The sequence below is a fragment of the Trichechus manatus genome, unplaced genomic scaffold (assembly GCF_000243295.1).
Source record: "Trichechus manatus latirostris isolate Lorelei unplaced genomic scaffold, TriManLat1.0 scaffold00147, whole genome shotgun sequence".
Taxonomy (NCBI): Eukaryota; Metazoa; Chordata; class Mammalia; order Sirenia; family Trichechidae; genus Trichechus; species Trichechus manatus.
The window spans coordinates 2,062,662-2,079,423 of NW_004444083.1; the positions used below are offsets into that span (position 1 = coordinate 2,062,662).

The 16,762-nt window shown below is 43.3% G+C and overlaps 1 protein-coding gene and 1 pseudogene across 1 annotated transcript in view; one reads left to right on the forward strand and one right to left on the reverse strand.

Moving 5' to 3' along the window:
• Positions 1–16,762, forward strand: part of SPHKAP (SPHK1 interactor, AKAP domain containing) — a 166,741-nt gene that overhangs the window by 100,910 nt on the left and 49,069 nt on the right. The window lies entirely within an intron of this gene.
• Positions 7,763–9,117, reverse strand: LOC101352399 (RNA-binding motif, single-stranded-interacting protein 2 pseudogene; annotated as a pseudogene).

The window sequence follows — 16,762 nt, forward strand, 5'->3', positions numbered from 1 at the left end:
CAGTGTTGCTATGAGTCGGAATCAACTCCACAGCAATGGATTTTGGTTTGTTACCATCACTTGGATAGATGAAGGGTACACAGTGACAGACTTGGTCCCTTTCTTCATGAGCCTACCTACTAGTTGGGGAAAAAGATAGGAAATAGGTAAACAAATATTTCATGTAAATCATGGTAACTACTGTGTGGAAGTGCATAGTTTTATAAAAGAGAATAGTGGGATGATCAGGAAGGTCACTTTGAGGAAATAGCATTTAAGAATAGGCCTAAAAGATGAGAAGGAGTATACTCACCCCCACTGCTGAGCCTCATCCTATCATTCAAGAAGGAATGTGGAGACCTATTGTGCACAAAATACAAATCCAACCTGGGAATAGTGTTGAAACTATCTCATCTTATTGGCATTGACAGTTTCTCACATCTGGGCTGTCTCGATTGCTGCAGACAGGGGCGGCATTATGCTCAAAGGAAATGGAGTAGCAAATGGAATCCTGGGGCACTCTTGGAATTATGTTTAAACTCTTAAAGAAAAATTGGAATTTGCAGGAGACAGGGGTTTGCCATAAAACACTGCTTTCATGGGGGCAGTAGATTTCAGATGGTTGTCTCAGTTGGCAGTACTGGGAATCCCAGTGGCATCAGCTGTCACCAGTGTGCATACAGCACTCCCTGAGGAAGGGTGTCCCAGCTGTTCTCAGCTTTTACATGTCACTACTATTAATCTCTTCTACAGCCATGGCAGATGCATGGGGTAGAGAACCTCCTAGGTGCCATCAGAAGCCACAGTAAGTGCTTGGAGTCCCCGTCACCAACCACTCTGTTCCCTGGGGCTTCCCTTCCAGGTTGTCCAGGTAAGAGAACCAATGACTTAGGAATGAACCCTCCCCAAGGGAAAAACACAAAACTCCAAACAGCCGGTAGGTGGCGCTGTGTTAATTATTTGACATTTCGTATTTATCCTATCATTTTGGTGTTGGATATAAAATTCTGTATCCAGTCAACCTATCAGTCAAGGGTAAGGGTTAGATTAAAACCTTTTTAAAATGAGTAGTACCTAAAGCTTCCTCTCATGCACCCTTTCTAAGAAGCTACTGTAGATGTGCCATCGAAACAAAGGGGTAAACCAAGAAACAAGAAGACATTGGGTACAGAAAACAGAGGATCCAAAATGGGAGAGAGGTTAGCAAGTCCCAGGATTACAGCTGTGCATTAAGGCTAGAGAACAACCAATCCAGAGGAGTAGGGGTATAGAGGACTCCAGGTAAAATGTACCCAAACCAAACCAAGCAGCTCCATTGCCATCAAGTCAATTCTGACTCACAGCAACCCTATAGGACAGAGTAGAGTTGCCCCATAGGGTTTCCAAGGAGCAGTTGGTGGATTTGAACTGCCAACCGTTTGGTTAGCAGCCGTAGCTCACCGTAGCTCTCAACCACTGCACCACCAGATTTAAAAAAAACAAACAAAAACTAATAGAATCTCATTGTGTTTGATAATATGAAAAAATATTATACTTAGTAGTTTTGTAAATCTATTGGAAATTTAAGAAAGATTGGTAATTGTGAAACAAAATGAAGTAAATGGGGAACAAAAATAGGTGGAGGAATGAAACTGGCTTTTTCTGTGTAAGACTCAACCACAATATTTCAGCGGTATAAAACCATATAATTCACATAGGTCTTCAGATTATTGCAGGGGGCAAGGCGGGAGCAGCTGCTTTAGGCTGCCCTTGGCTGGGTCCAGATTTTCCATGTCCTCTCACCCCCCTTGAACCAGTGGCCTAGCCTCAGAGCATGCTTTTATCACGGCAATGTAATAGACAGAAACAGGTCAAGCTCACCACACAAGCCCATTTCTCACCTTTTGCTTGCATTATATTCACTAATAACACCATTGGCCAAAAAGTCATATTGCCAAGTTCAGAGTTAAGGGGAAAAGAAGTAGTTCCTCCTATGCGAACAGGGAGGGATGAATACTGACTGAACAATAACCCAATCTACCACATAACGCAAGAATTAAATCCAGTAAGAACAAATTACTGGATTTACTTCTTGCCTTACATGGTAGATTTGCTTTCATACAGATTTACAGCCTTGGAATCCCTATGGGGTAGTTCTGCCCTGTCATATAAGATCGATATGAGTTGGAATTGACTCAATGGCAATGGATTTGTTTTATTGTTTGTTTGTTTGTTTTGACTTATGAACAAGTTGTATAGGAAAATGAAATATCGCAATATACAAGTTGGCTCCTACTGAATAATAATTACATAATCACACTAAAGCAAACACTAAATAGTGATTTGCCAAAATCTGTGATATAAAAATACCAAGAAGAGAGAGAGGGAAAGTGGGGTGGAGGAGGGTGGTGTCGTCCATAACGAGACAATGTCTAATATTTATAATCAATCGATAGTATCTGAGAAAGAGATGGAGTTTGAGAAGGGACACTCACCTTTTAGGAGGAATGCGGCAAAAGGCTACTGTTTCTCATTAAAAGATTTTGTTGAACTGTGCACATGTATTATTTTGAATTGAAAAATTAAGGTAATTGAATTAGGTCTCAAGGGACATGGAGACCCGCGTTTCCAGCTGACGATTAGGTAAAAATACGATATAGCTTTTATCGCTTTTTATACACCTCTCTTCTTCAGAAACAAATCTTCTATCACCCCCTAATACTTAAAATATAAAGCACAGAATCCTACCAAGACAATTGGAACCCTCATCTACCACCTTTCCAACTTTCTTTTCCAGCAGACCTACCTTTCCACTTTGCATTCTAGATTAATTTGCTCAAAATCCCATCTAGCCTTTCCAAATCTTTGTATCTCAAAGCCTGCCCATTTCCCCTTGCCCAGATTTTGGTGTCAGCGTACCTCTGTTGTGGCACTCATTGACCTCCATCTTCATTTAGAATGATCTGGTTTCTACTTTCAGACCAGCAAATAGCGAGACGAGTTTAGTCCACCTACAAGCGACGAGAGGAACCATGAGCATTTTGTTCATTGTTGTATGCCAGCACCTAGCTCAACGAGCTTAGAAGAGGTGCCCCTTAAATATACTTTAAATGAATACATGAGTGAGTGAGTGGAATGAGTAAGTGAATGAATGAATGGATGAATGAATGAACAAACTGTGGGATTTAGCTTGTTTCTCTCAACTTATCTGGAATTCAATTTGTTCACACATAAGATGAGGGTCCTACAAGGTGATTTTTTTTTTTTTAGACTTTTGTGTTTTATTTCAAAACAAAAGTTGAAATAAGACAAAATGTAACTCTACCAAATTGTAGGGAAGGAACATGGGAAGACCGAGGGTCAGAAAAGGAAGAATAAGCTGGAAGGGTGGCATTGGCATAGACGTGGAAAGAGTATAAAACTAGAAACCTCTGAATAAAGAAAAAAAAATGTACAAAATGTTTGAGTATAAATTAATTTCTTGTCCAAGGTGGTAAGTACATGCAGGAGAGCACTCATCTGCCCCACAAGGCCAGAAAAGGTGTGTTGGAAAGTGGAGACACCAGTAATGGGGTGGGGGACTTTATTTACTCAGGCTGGGAAGTCTCATTACCCTCCAGGCTGGAAGCTTTGTCTTGGTGAACACTCTAGACTAACGATGTTAAGGTGGAGAGGTAACTATCCAGTTGCTTCTAGCTCCCACCTTCCAGAAGGTGCTCGGTTACCTTCTCAACTGTACGGCTGGCCAACTCTCTTTTATCCCCTTAAATTCTAAGCTCTGCTCCAATGTTGGTGTTCCTGGGGGTGCCTCCCAAGCATCAGTTAGTATCCTAGGGGGTGTCAGTTAATATGCACAGCAGGACCCTCACTGGAGAGTTCATACTCTGCTAAGGAGATTAGTTAGCTAAAAAATCCCAGAGAAGGCATTCCAGAAATAGACATAACCAAAAGAGTTTTTGCATTTGATTATGGACTTTCTAGCCCCCAGCTTCCCACCCAACCCTCATGAAGGGAAGGACAGAATGAAGGAAAGCCATAAACCAGGTGCTTGTACCCTTGTTCACCTGTGAGATAGTGAGGTAGATGTGTAACAAGGGCAAGAAGTTTTGGGATGTGCTTGGAGAATGAAGGTTTATTCAAAACAGATGTGGACAAGTCAGGGCGCAAGATCAGTGATAACAGGTGAGAGGGTGCCCGGCCTTTTCATCACTACAGTCATGGGACCAGCCCTAGGGAAGGGCAGCAAAGATCAGAAGGGTAATGAGCTCACTGGCTGGTCTCAGCTGCTGAAGGAAGACTCTAGGGAAAGAAGGGGTGAAAGTTGCTAGTGAACTTCAGAGATCTGCTGATGCTTGGAAGAACCTGAAATGCAGGTAGCACAGAAATGGAGGGAGTAGTTGGTTTTCGGAAGAGGGAATCAGGAAGCATCAGGGAATCAAGGAGCAAAATTTAAGATCTACTCACTGGCGAACTTTCTTAATACCCGCCTCTTCTCTGGAGCTTGCTGAATGAGGTCTAGCAAAGCCTGAGGGCAAATTTGGACCTGCCCATCCTCCCGAGTTTATTGGCCTAGATTAAGAAGGCAAAGTAGCCCCTTTTGAGTGCAATGCTGCCACTCTCCCAGAAGGTGGGGCACGTGGACAAGAGAGCAGCAATAGTTCCTTTTCTAGAAAGGAACTAGTAGTCTGGGATCCCTGCAACATTTCAGCAAGGCCTCTCACAGCACCTTTATGGTGCAAAGTAACAGCCCCACATGTAGGCTCCAGCCCGCAATGGGTTGACATTGGAGCAACAGGAAGTGAGCACTGGAGGCACCAAGGGAAGTGCATGAGTTCACTGATGAGCAGTTAGGAAAGGAAGAGAAACGGAAATGGACTGAGGTGGCCCAACCCAGGAATGGTCTGTAGGGCAGTAAAGTCTGGTCTTCACCCTCAGGGCAAGGAATATTCTCCCTACCACGCCTATCTATCACTGAAAAGATCTGTTACCTCTCCAGAGCCACCAGGCTTCCTAGTCTGGGCAGCGCTTCAAATTCTTTGGTTAAAAACATTTAAAAAATAATTCCTTCCCCAAAATTGTTCCCACATCCTCCCTAACCTCTATTCCTTTCCAAAAAGTCCAACCAGCTCAGGGTCTGAGTATCATCCTGGAGGCTGAGGGGAGCAGTAACAATGCTGGCATGAGATGAGATGGGCAGTATCTGAGCATTGTAAAGGATTGTACCATCTGAGGAAGGGACTGTGGTATATTTGTTTGAAAACAGTTAAAACACAAAGTACTAAAATATTTTAAGAATGCTGTGAGCATCTGTAATGAGTGAGGAAGAGATGTGAAGTGCAGAGAGAGTTAAGATCTGGGCTCTGCGAAGACAAGATTCAGAAAATACTAGGTGAAAGACAGGACAACAATGGACTCCTCCACCCTAATAAAAAGTAGTGTTGAAAGAGCCAGCCCAAGGCTGTAGAGCTGGAAGGCTTCCTACAATTCTCCTGGAGTTCTGAGCTCCTGCCACCACCCCCACCAATAGATTGTTTCATGGGAGAAAAAGTACCCCTCATTCCTTCTCCCTCCTTTTCTCCAATCTTAGAAAGGAACTAACAACTAGGGGAAAAAATATTATGAGTGTAAGTAACCCAAAAGCACCTAAACGAAATTCCTCAGTGCCATTAGCCACTCACTCACTCCAAAAATAACTTCAGGCTCCCCATCGCTTCATATGCCCAAACCTGCCCAAGCCAGAAATATACAGAATCCAACAAGCAGATTTACAGGAGGAAGACACACAAATGGCAACCTCAGAATTTAAAACAAAAAAATCATGGCCACGTAAGCATTGTCTAAATACAGAGAAGGCAGACAGAATCAGGAGTTCTGGGTGGTGGGGGGATGGGGGAGGGGAGGCAGCAGTGAACAGCAGCAGTTTCTGTACATGAAAGGCCCCCATTGCACTAAACCTATCATAGCAAGGCTCCCCCAGTCTACTGTCAATCAGATGAACAGGATTCTGGATTTGTTTTCTCTCTTAAAGGCCAATGACAAGAAAGCAGCTATGGTGTACTTTCCTTGACTGAGGGCTAGAGACGCGAGAACAAGAGCTATCTACCCAGTTATCTACCCAGCCAAACGCTTCTAAAAGGTTACTGGGCTTGCAGCCATTTTACATTGGATAAGCCCTTCCTGAGGCTGGAAGCACCCATGAGAAACTTCATAGTGGCATTTTGTCTTCTACACTTTATATCCTACCCACTGCCCCCACTTCCATACTCCTAGGATGTACAAAGGGACGGTCTGGGGGTAGGGAGCCTGTGGCTCTCAATTCTGGGGTAGGTGGGAGCAGGAAAGCTGGGCTCAAGCTCTATTCGCAACAACCCTTACTACGGCTCCTTTTCCCTCTGCCATCTTCCCTGCAGCCTATTTCGCCATTCCTAACACACACCTGTTTCTCCGTTCTCCACCATTTGGCTTTCTGTCCCGATTGTCTGGTGAAGTGCTAGCCTTGAAGTGAAGGAGAGCAGAATTCGCCTTTCAGTGGGTAAAGGAGTGCCTGGGAGAAGACACGTGCAGGAGCTTACTTCCTAAAAGATGGGCAAAGGCTTTCTCCCCATCTGTCTCCACGTGCATGGAGTCAGGTCTTCCAGAAGGAGACTGAGTTGAACAGCAAGATGTAGGCTTTTTTTTCACGACTCGTGACGTTGAGATGGGATTTATTGCCCAGTTTTCTAGCCTAGCTCCCTGTTGTCCTTCCACAAGAAGGAAATTATTTCTGATGACCTGGGTTCCCTAGGAAAGGGGCCCAAACAAGTCCGGGCAGGTTGCTCTGGACAGTTATGGCAGCTTTGTCCTTTCCCACCCCTGCACAGCACACACACACAGCCCCGACCTCCATCTCGCTGCATACGTGTGCACACATGGCCTGGGCACACACAGCCACAATCCTTTCAAGGACGGGTTTTGCTAGATGCAGAGGTGCCAAAGGTCAAAGCCTGAGGGGACTCAAGGACCTCGGTTCTGTCTCTCCGAACTAACTGCATGTGTATCAAAAGGCACTGTGTGTCCAGGGTTGGGGTGGGGAATTTACCAAATCCTACTGTGCAGGAGGCAGGGACGACACCGTCTATCAGGGTTTCTCAACCTAGGCACAATTGACATTGTGGGCCAGATAATTCTTTGTTGTGGGGGCCTGTCTTGTGCACTGCAGGATGTTGAGCAGCATCCCTGGTCTCTACTCACTAGATGCTAGTAGCATACCCCAGGCATAACAATAAAAAATGTCTCCAGATATTGCCAAAAGTCCCCTGAGGGACAACATCACCTCCGGCGGAAAACCACTGGTCTCTAGGTGAAACGCTGACCACCTACAGTGGGGAAGGAGCCTAAGTGGATTCAGCAAAGTCACAGCTGCACAGGCTCTGGGCTGGGTGCAGCGATGTGTAATGGGGAAAAGAGTGGCCGCGGGACCCAGGGCAGAAAAAAAGATTCTCTAGGAGGCAGGAAAGCAGGTATTCCTGAAGAATCGCAGCTGCAAAAGACACGTCCTCAGGTGTGCGGGCCCCAGCAGTGAGCATATTTAGTCAGAAGTCACCAAGTCCATTCTTCTGGAACTTGCCAGGGTAGACCTAGTCTTCATCCAAATTTGGCTCAAGGGTGGCTGGCTTCCAGAGGCCACGGGATTGTCTCCTTCATGAGTCTAGGTCACGTGTCTGCTTCCTGAGGCAAGGCTAGTCAGTCTTTTCTCCCAGGAGATGGCAGGGGAGGCGGAGGAAAAGCCACTCCCAGGGCGTGTTTAGTGCGCCACTTTGTTCCTTGCCCAGCCCCCAAAATATTCCACACGAAATTTAATTCAAAAAAGAAATCCACAAAATTAAAAATTGTATAAAGGCAAAGTAGGCAGGCTCTGCCACTGTTACTTGTTGAACTGGAAAGAATAGATCCCATGGTCTGAGGGAGTATCCACTGTCACTTGAGTCTGCTGGCCGCTACTCTCCTCAGCTGAAACACTGGAAGAAGGCATAGGGGTGTACTGGGAGATGTAAGCTCCTTGCATAGCTGCAGCTGTTGGCGTATATGTGCCCGGTCTGCTGAGGGAGAGATGGCCCAGTTGCTGGGTCAGAGGTCCCATCATGGAGGCAGGCTGGAGAGAAAGGGGGTGATCCATCCCTGGTGTCAGAACTGAACCTGAAGGCTGCATGAGGTATGACTGGTGTGTATCCAAGATGCATTAGGTACTTGTAGAGGAGATGTCTGAGTCACTCTCTGAGATGAAGACATAGGAGATGGAAGATATGGGGATAGTGCGGACTGAGCAAGCATCCTGTTGGGAGTGATGTTATAAGGAGCTGGGTAAAACCCATTCTGAAGAGCTGTGGTGGGGTCATAGGTCAAGGCCATGCCACTCATATCTCCATTCCTTGGCCAGGCCCGTCCATTTTGCACAAATTTTCCTTGGTTCTGTCGTTTCTTTGGCCCACCATCAGGAAATTTGCAAAGGAAGGGATCAGATGGGGCTGGTACTCCAGGGGGTGTCTTAATATATTTTCCGTTAAAGTGGGTGATGATGGCTTCACTTCTCTGTGGACGCCATCCTTGCAAAGCCCACCCCTCTGCTGGTCCCACTGGTGTCTCGAAGGATTCGGGTAGAGATAACCTGGCCAAAGGGCTTCAGCATCCCCTCCAATTCTTGCTCATCCATTGACAGTGGGAGGTTTGAGATGTATAAATTTGTGGGGTCCTGCTCCTGTTGCTTTGCCATCTGTGCCTGCACGCCACTGGCTTTCAGCGCTGTTACAGCTTTCTGGGCTGCTGAAGGACTGCCAAAGTCCACAAAGCCATAGCCTTTGCATTTGTTTGTGGTCTTGTCCAGTATGGCCTTTGTGGAGACAGGCTTGCCATATGGCTGACATAGCTTAACGAGGTCCTGGTCAGTAGTGCCTGGTTGCAATCCCCAGATGTACAGGTTGGTTTTGCTCAGCTGGTCATTTCCATTGCTCCCACTGCTGCTGCTAGGGTTACTGTTGCTTGGACTAGGTGGTGCCATCTGCTGAGCCAATGACACATATGGCTTCTTGTTGTTCTTGTTATAGCCAAAAGTCAGAATCCCAGGCCTGGAAGTCACTGATAGCAGCATTTTCTCTTTAATCTTAGGGAGCTGAGAGAGAGAAGAGAGAGGGATAGGGAGGGGGAAGACAAAGAGAGGGAGAGGGGAGAGGGAGAAGGGAGGGGGAGGAGAAAGGGGGAGAAAAGGAGCAGGAGGGAGAGAGATGTGGGGCGGGTAGAGAAAGCTATACAAGGTGATTTTTAAAGTCACTTCCTGCTCTAAAATTCTGGATTCTATACTGCAATAAAAGTACTCAAAACATGTTTTCCTACATACCCTAGCCCTTACATTTTGGAAACTTATTCTAGCTTTGTTTTCTCCTTCACTTACTCTAGTAAAATAAAAATTTATTTGGAAAGAGTTATTTGAAGCCCACGAATTTTTTCATGCTGGATTCTGCTTTTCTTTCAAGAGAGAAAATATTAGCTGGCAACAGACCTGGAATGATGATGAGTTTCGGACATTACAGAGGAATGAGCTTCACAGCTCAGCTGGCTTTGCCCAGACGGTGCTGTCTCCCATGCACAGAGAAGGTGCTTTTTGAGGCTTTTTTGAAGGCTGCAAATAGGCAGTTCAAAGCATCCTTCAATTGAAAGCTAGAATTTAAAATCTCAGACAGGAAAATATTAAAAAGAATCCTCTCTCTTTTTTTTTCTTCTTCTTTTTTTCTGTAAATGCTGAGGCCAAATTAAAGGGTGCTGGGTACATCTATGGAGCCCTGGTGGCACAAAGGTGAAGAGCTCAGCTGCTAACCAAAAGGTCGGCAGTTCGAATCCACCAGCCACTCCTTGGAAACACTATGGGACAGGTCTACTGTCCCCTACAGGGTCGCTATGAATTGAAATCGACTAGACAGCAATGCTTTTTTGTTTATTTGTTTTGGGGTGCCTCTGAGCAGCCCTGGTGGCACAGTGGTTAAGCACTTAGCTATTAACAAATGGTCGGTGGTTCAAACTCACCAGCGGCTCTGTGGGAGAAAGATGTGGCAGTCTGCTTCCATAAAGATCATTATCTTAAAAATTCTATAGAGCAGTTCTACTCTGTCCTGTAGGTTCACTGTGAGTTGGAATCAACTCTAGGGCAACAGGTTGGGTGCTCTATGACTGAGGAGTTCCTGGGTGGTGCAAACAGTTAAAGTGCTCAGCTGCTAACTGAAAGGTTGGAGGTGAAAGCTACCCAGCAGTGAAAGCCACCCAGAAGTGCCTTGGAAGAAAGACCTGGCAATTTACTTCTGAAAAATCAGCCATTGAAAACCCTGTGGAGCACAGTTGTCCTCTGACACCCAGGGAGTCACCATAAGTTGTAGTCAACTCCACGGCATCTGGTTGACTGGTCAATGACTGAAGTAAAAATCATTGAAATATAAAGCTTTAAAAAAATCGAGCTCCCCACCCAATTGTTGTCAGTGATTTTTGGAGGGGGTGGGGAATACAAAGTATGTGAAGAGCTTCGGAATTACCTGTTTTGAACACTTGATTATCACAGCCGGAGCCAAAGTGCAGAGATTTATTTGCCATGTCTCGTCAACAAAGTGAGCTAACTTGAACTAGCTCCTTCATTGTGAAGGTTATTTTTCCCCCAGAAGTCATTGCTTTAAACAAATAAAGTTCAAGGGAGAAAAATCAGATAAAAATGACAAAAAAACAGGATATGCATCAGTTTTACCAACAAGGACCCAAAAAATCATGCAGGAAGTCTTTTGAAACATGGATATTTCAGGAATTAATCAGAATCATTGGTAATAGCAACAAATATGAGAGACTTGGCTTTTATTATTTTCACTACTCTGATAGGTGTTTCATATTTTTTTGTTGTTGTTTTCTCTATTGTTAATCAATCTGATGATTTAACTATTTATTCACTGTGTGGAAACTACAGACCTGAGGATTGTATTTTTAGAGGTTTGAATTCAATGGTTATTTATTTGGGAAGCCACTAACTACTTTCCAGTTGGTTAGAACATTTTAAATGAACAAGCCTCTAAAGAGCCCTTGGAATCCAATCTATAGGAACAGTAATTTGGAGAAATGCCTTGGGCTAAAGGCTTCACTGTAGACCTAGAGCAGACCAAACAGAGTGGTCCTTCGAGACCCATTGACATGGAACCAAGAACCACTCTCTGATGCCTTTCATCAGTATAGATAAGTCAATCTGGATAGTTTTGTTCAAAAAACAAAAACATACTGTCTCCTTTAGCAACTGGATTTAAGGACTAAGTTCTTAAAACATCACTGTACTTCCCTAGGTAGCATTACCCAAGATGTACATTTAGTATTTCCTGTTGAGTATTTGGTTTCCACACATTTTATACTTTTGCCAGTGGGATAGCAGTGGGACAGGTTAGAGCTGCCCCACAGGGTTTCCAAGGAGTGGCTGGTGGATTCGAACTGCCGACCTTTGGGTTAGCAGCTATAGCTTGCTGTAGCTCTTAACCACTGCGCCACCACGTCTCCAGTGGGATAGCAACATCTCCTAATTATTGAAAATACACAGTGTATTTGAGGCAAGCTGGAGAGGTGAAGTTTGGAGCTATTTAACAATTTCAAAGACGCAAGATGCAAGTTAGATGTTTCTTTTAGATAAATTATTTGCATTTTAAAATTAGGTTCACCGTCATATATTCCCAGTGATTTTAAGAGTTTAGTGGCCTTCTCTAAAATGATTGAGTCCCTTAGACTAGAAGCACGAGTTCCTACTGTTTGTTTTTCTTTTCTTTCATGTTCTCTGCACAAATGGTTATGTTTTTAAGCCGAGAAAAAAGGCAACTCATTGGATATTTATTTTCTTTAAAGATGAAAAAGTTAGAAATAATCTTTAACGGAAGATTAGTTGAACAGTTCTGGAAACCCTCGTGGCGTAGTGGTTATGAGTTACGGCTGCTAACCGAAAGGTCAGCAGTTTGAATCTACCAGGCACTCCTTGGAAACTCTATGGGGCAGTTCTACTCTGTCCTATAGGGTCCCTATGACTTGGAATCGACTTGTTGGCAACAGATTTGGTTTCTTTGGTTTTGGTAGCAGAACAGTTAAAACACAAAATTCTACTAAATTTAAAACCATGCATTTCCTTCTTGCGCCACAGTCAACCACTGCCATTGGTTGTCTCACCTTCCTGGAAGAAGAAGGCTTTTGTGACTTGATTATTTTTCCAACAACAATGAAAAGTGCATTCTTAACTGATTACAAAAGATGTTTGAAATAAAGTTAACCCATATATCCTTTCATTCACTGTGTTGAGAAACTAAAATTATGTATTGGCCTCAAGTGGTTGATCTGCACGTAAAAATTGGCATTTACTTATTCTAACCCAGGACTTCTTTCCCCTAATAATAGAGGCCTTGTTGTCTCTAGGTCTATAAATTCTCTCAGACAGCACTATTCATATTTAGGAATTTAATAAGTGATCATAAGTAAGCAATAGCTGGTGTTTGTGATACATCTACATTTCTGCTATAAATTGTAATTTTTTTGTACTTCTGTATATGTCGTTGGTGCCCTATTTCAAGTCTGTTGCAATCAGTCTCTGGTTTTATGACACGTGAGCCAATTTAACAATTGTCACATCCTAATATTGGCATGCATTTAGGTGAGTTAAGTCATAAAGTCTTCTGGGAAAGGGAAGGAAACTGTTTCTTAATTAAATGTTTCATAGCCATGGGAAACAAAGTCATACTCTGAACTTACACATATTATATTAAGCTGCAAACATAAGCAATAGAAGTAGAGAAAAAATAATTTAATGTTTTTGATCTATGTTATTAAACTGAGATCAATATTTATACCAAGTAAATAGAAGCTGGGTGGCAGAGGAAGTAGTTACATGCAAAGAGTGAAATTTTAATTGTTTTATGTTCTCAGCAATGACTGTTCTTCATAAATATTCTATCTTAAATGATTTAGGTTTAACCTTATGAATCTGGCACTTTTCTGAGAGCAAAAAATTGAAGAGCAACAATTTCATATAGTTCAACTTTCATAGACTATAACCCAGAAATCGGTAAAATTATCATCCAATTTTCTCAGAGAAGGAAGATGAACGTGAAAGGGGAGAGCAAAACCAACATTTTCTTGACTTTCTCTTTCATTTAGTCTGCACAGAAATTCTTCGACACAAGTATTTTATTATCCCCAATTTTTAGGTGGTTTAGCAAGACTACCCAAGTAGTAAGAGGTGGAGCTGGGTTTTGAAGCTAATCATGTCTGTGGCCAAAGCCCACCCTCCTTTCACCTCTGCACCTTTTTCCAGTGGCCATAGAGATGATTCCAACTCATAGTGACCCCATGTGTGTCAGAGTAGAACAGTGCTCCATAGAGTTTTCAATGGCTGATTTTTGGAAGTAGATTGCCAAATCTTTCTTCCAAGGTGCCTCTAGTGGGCTCGAACCTTCAAGCTTCCGGTTAGCAGCTGAGCACATTAAGCATTTGAACCACCCAGAGACTACTCCACCTCTGCATGACTGTGCCTTAAAGATGTGAGCATTTCCAACATTCTCCTGAGGATCAACTAAAGAGTCAACATGGAAAAGTCATTTACTCTGTTTGGGATTTCCTCCATTGTTATTTGATGACACTTATAGAGTTCTAACATTCTGAACAATAAATGAATCCTCTACATGCAAAGCATAGGATTATTTTAAAAACTTTGAAAACAAGGTGGTCTTTTATTGTATATTTTAGATTGAATTGTGTCCCCTAAAAATGTGTGTCAACTTGGCTAGGCCATGATTCCCAGGATTGTGTGGTTGTCTACCTTTTTGTGATCTGATGTGATTATCCCATGTGTTGTAAATCCTAACCTCTATGATGTTAATGAGGCAAGATTAGAGGCAGTTATGTTAATGAGACAGGACTCAATCTACAGGATTAGGTTGTATCTTGAGTCAATCTCTTTAGAGATATAAAAGAGAGAAGCAAGCAAAGAGGAGAGGGACCTCCTACCACCAAGAATGAAGGGCCAGGAGGGGAGCGTGTCCTTTGGACCTGGGGTTCCCGTGCTGAGAAGTTCCTAGACCAGGGGAAGATTGATAACAAGGACCTTCCCCCAGAACCAAGAGAGAGAGAAAACCTTCCCCGGGAACTGATGCCCTGAATTCGGACTTCTAGCCTCCTGGACTGTTTGAGAATAAATTTCTGTTTGTTAAAGCCATCCACTTGTAGTATTTCTGTTATAACAGTACCAGAGAACTAAGACATTGTATAACCTACTTATTTCTATAAATAAGCCCTTTGGCTTAGCTTTGTTAGGTCTTTTATTGTGGTTGTTCATTAAGAAAGACTTCAGGGGTCTGGGTTCTTCCTGGGTTCCATGATCCAAGGATAATCCCTCACCCTCTGTTATTCTTTCTCTAGAGCATGTTTAACCAGATGAAGTAGAGTAAAAGTCTGAGCTGAAGGCATCCAAAAGGGTGCTAAAAAAAGTAGCTTGAGAATGAAGAAGTTTGAAGGGTGAGATGTGCTGAACATGCACCATTACATTTAACTTGATAATGGGCAAAGATTTTATGACCTGGTTGTGAGGATTTAAGGACCAGCAGGCAGATCATCTCACATACCATCTCCTGAGTTTCTGTTTGTGCATCAGAGACATGAATCCTCTGACTAGTACCCCCTGCTAGCTCCCCATACCCCAGAAGGGAGTCTCTCTGTTAAACTTCGTGGTGATTTCTGGGCCTCGGTACAATTAACTACTGAGTCTTAATTGTTGTTAGGTGCCGTCGAGTCAGTTCTGACTCATAGCGACCCTATGTACAAAAGCAAGGGCAGAGTATCCAATAGGCTAGGTAAGCACAGTACTTACCTTGCTTACCAGATCATCTGTAGTGAACAATTTCACATTTTTTCACCACGTCAAAAATTCTGCTTCTAGGTATGGCTGGCATATATCTCTCTCCCAACTCCATAACACCTTCCTATAGAATCAAAGCCTCTTTTCACATTTACAATTCCTGACAGGGATGGATTACCACAGATTAGTAAATAATCACAAGTAAACTCATGCTTACCCTGCTCACTGGGTAATCCACCTCTGTAAAACAGAAGAAACACCATCTGGTCCTACACAAATATTACATGATTCTATTTATATGAAACGTCCAAAATAGGCAAATCTATAGAGACAGAAAGTAGACTAATGGTTGCCTAGGACTGGGGATTTCATTTTACTTGGATCCACAGTCAACGCCCATGGAAGCAGCAGTCAAGAAATCAAATGACATGTTGCATTGGGCAAATCTGCTGCAAAAAAAAAAAAAAAAAAAAAATCTCTTTAAAGGATTAAAAAGCAAAGATGTCACTTTGAGGACTAAGGTGCGCTGGACTCAAGCCATAGTGTTTTCAATCACCTCATATGCATGTGAAAGCTGGACAGTGAATAAGGAAAACTGAAGAAGAATCAATGCCTTTGAATTGTGGTGTTAGTGAAGAATACTGAATATACCATGGACTGCCAGAAGAACAAACAAATCTGTCTCCGAACAAGTACAGCCGGAATGCTTCTTAGAAGCAAGGATGGCGAGACTTAATCTCAAGTACTTTGGACATGTTATGAGGAGGGACCAGTCCCTGGAGAAAGACATCACTCTTGGTAAAGTAGAAGGTCAGCGAAAAAGAGGAAGACCCTCAATGAGATAGATTGGCACAGTGGCTGCAACAATGGGCTCAAACATAGCAATGATTGTGAGGATGGTGCAGGACTGGGTGGTGTTTTGTTCTGTTGTACGTGGGGTCACTATGAGTTAGAACCAACTCGAGGGCACCTATCAACAAGACTGGGGAAGGGTGTTTGGCCAGGGAAGGGTGGGATGGAGAGTGATTGCTAATGGATATGGTTTCTTTTGCCGATGATGTAAATGCTCTAAAATTGATTGTGGTGATGATTGCACAACTCTGAATATACTAAAGACCATTGAATTATTCACTTGAAGTTGGCGAATTGTATGGTATATGAATTATACAGCGAAACCTGTGAGAGCCGGAACTTGGTGGGTCTACCTTGTTTTTCTGGTTCTTGCAAGCTTTCCGCCTTTGACATGGTGCAGTTGTACCACTTTTCTATGACTTGTGTCAGTGGGAAATATTTGAGCTTCCCTTCTCTGACAGGTTTCCACCTTACACAGTTTCCAGCTTTTGCAGATTTTACTATATCTCACTAGAACTGTTATTTTAAAAATAATAAATAAATAAATACCTCGAGTCTCTGACCCAAGAGACTTTGATTGAATAGCTCTGGTGTAAGGCCCAGAAATGTGCAAATTTAAAATCTCTGCGCAAACAATTCTAATGTGTGTCCAAAGAGATTAAGTGCTTGTCTTAGTCATCTAGTGCTGCTATAACAGAAATACTACAAGTGGATGGCATTAACAAAGAGAAATTTATTTTCTCACAGTCTAGTAGGCTGTTAAGTCCAAATTCAGGGCGTCTGCTCCAGGGGAAGGCTTTCTCTTTCTGTCGGCTCTGGAGGAAGGTCTTCATCGTCATCAGTCTTCCCCCGGACTAGGAGCTTCTCTGCGCAGGAAGCTTGGGTCCAAAGGACATGCTCTGCTCCCGGCACTGCTTTCTTGGTGGCATGAGGTCCCCCACTCTCTGCTTGCTTCCCTTTCCTTTTCTCTCTTGTAAGATAAAAGGTGGTGCAGGCCACACCCCAGGGAAACTCCCTTTACATTGGATCAGGGATGTGACCTTAGTAAGGGTGTTACAATCCCACCCTAATCCT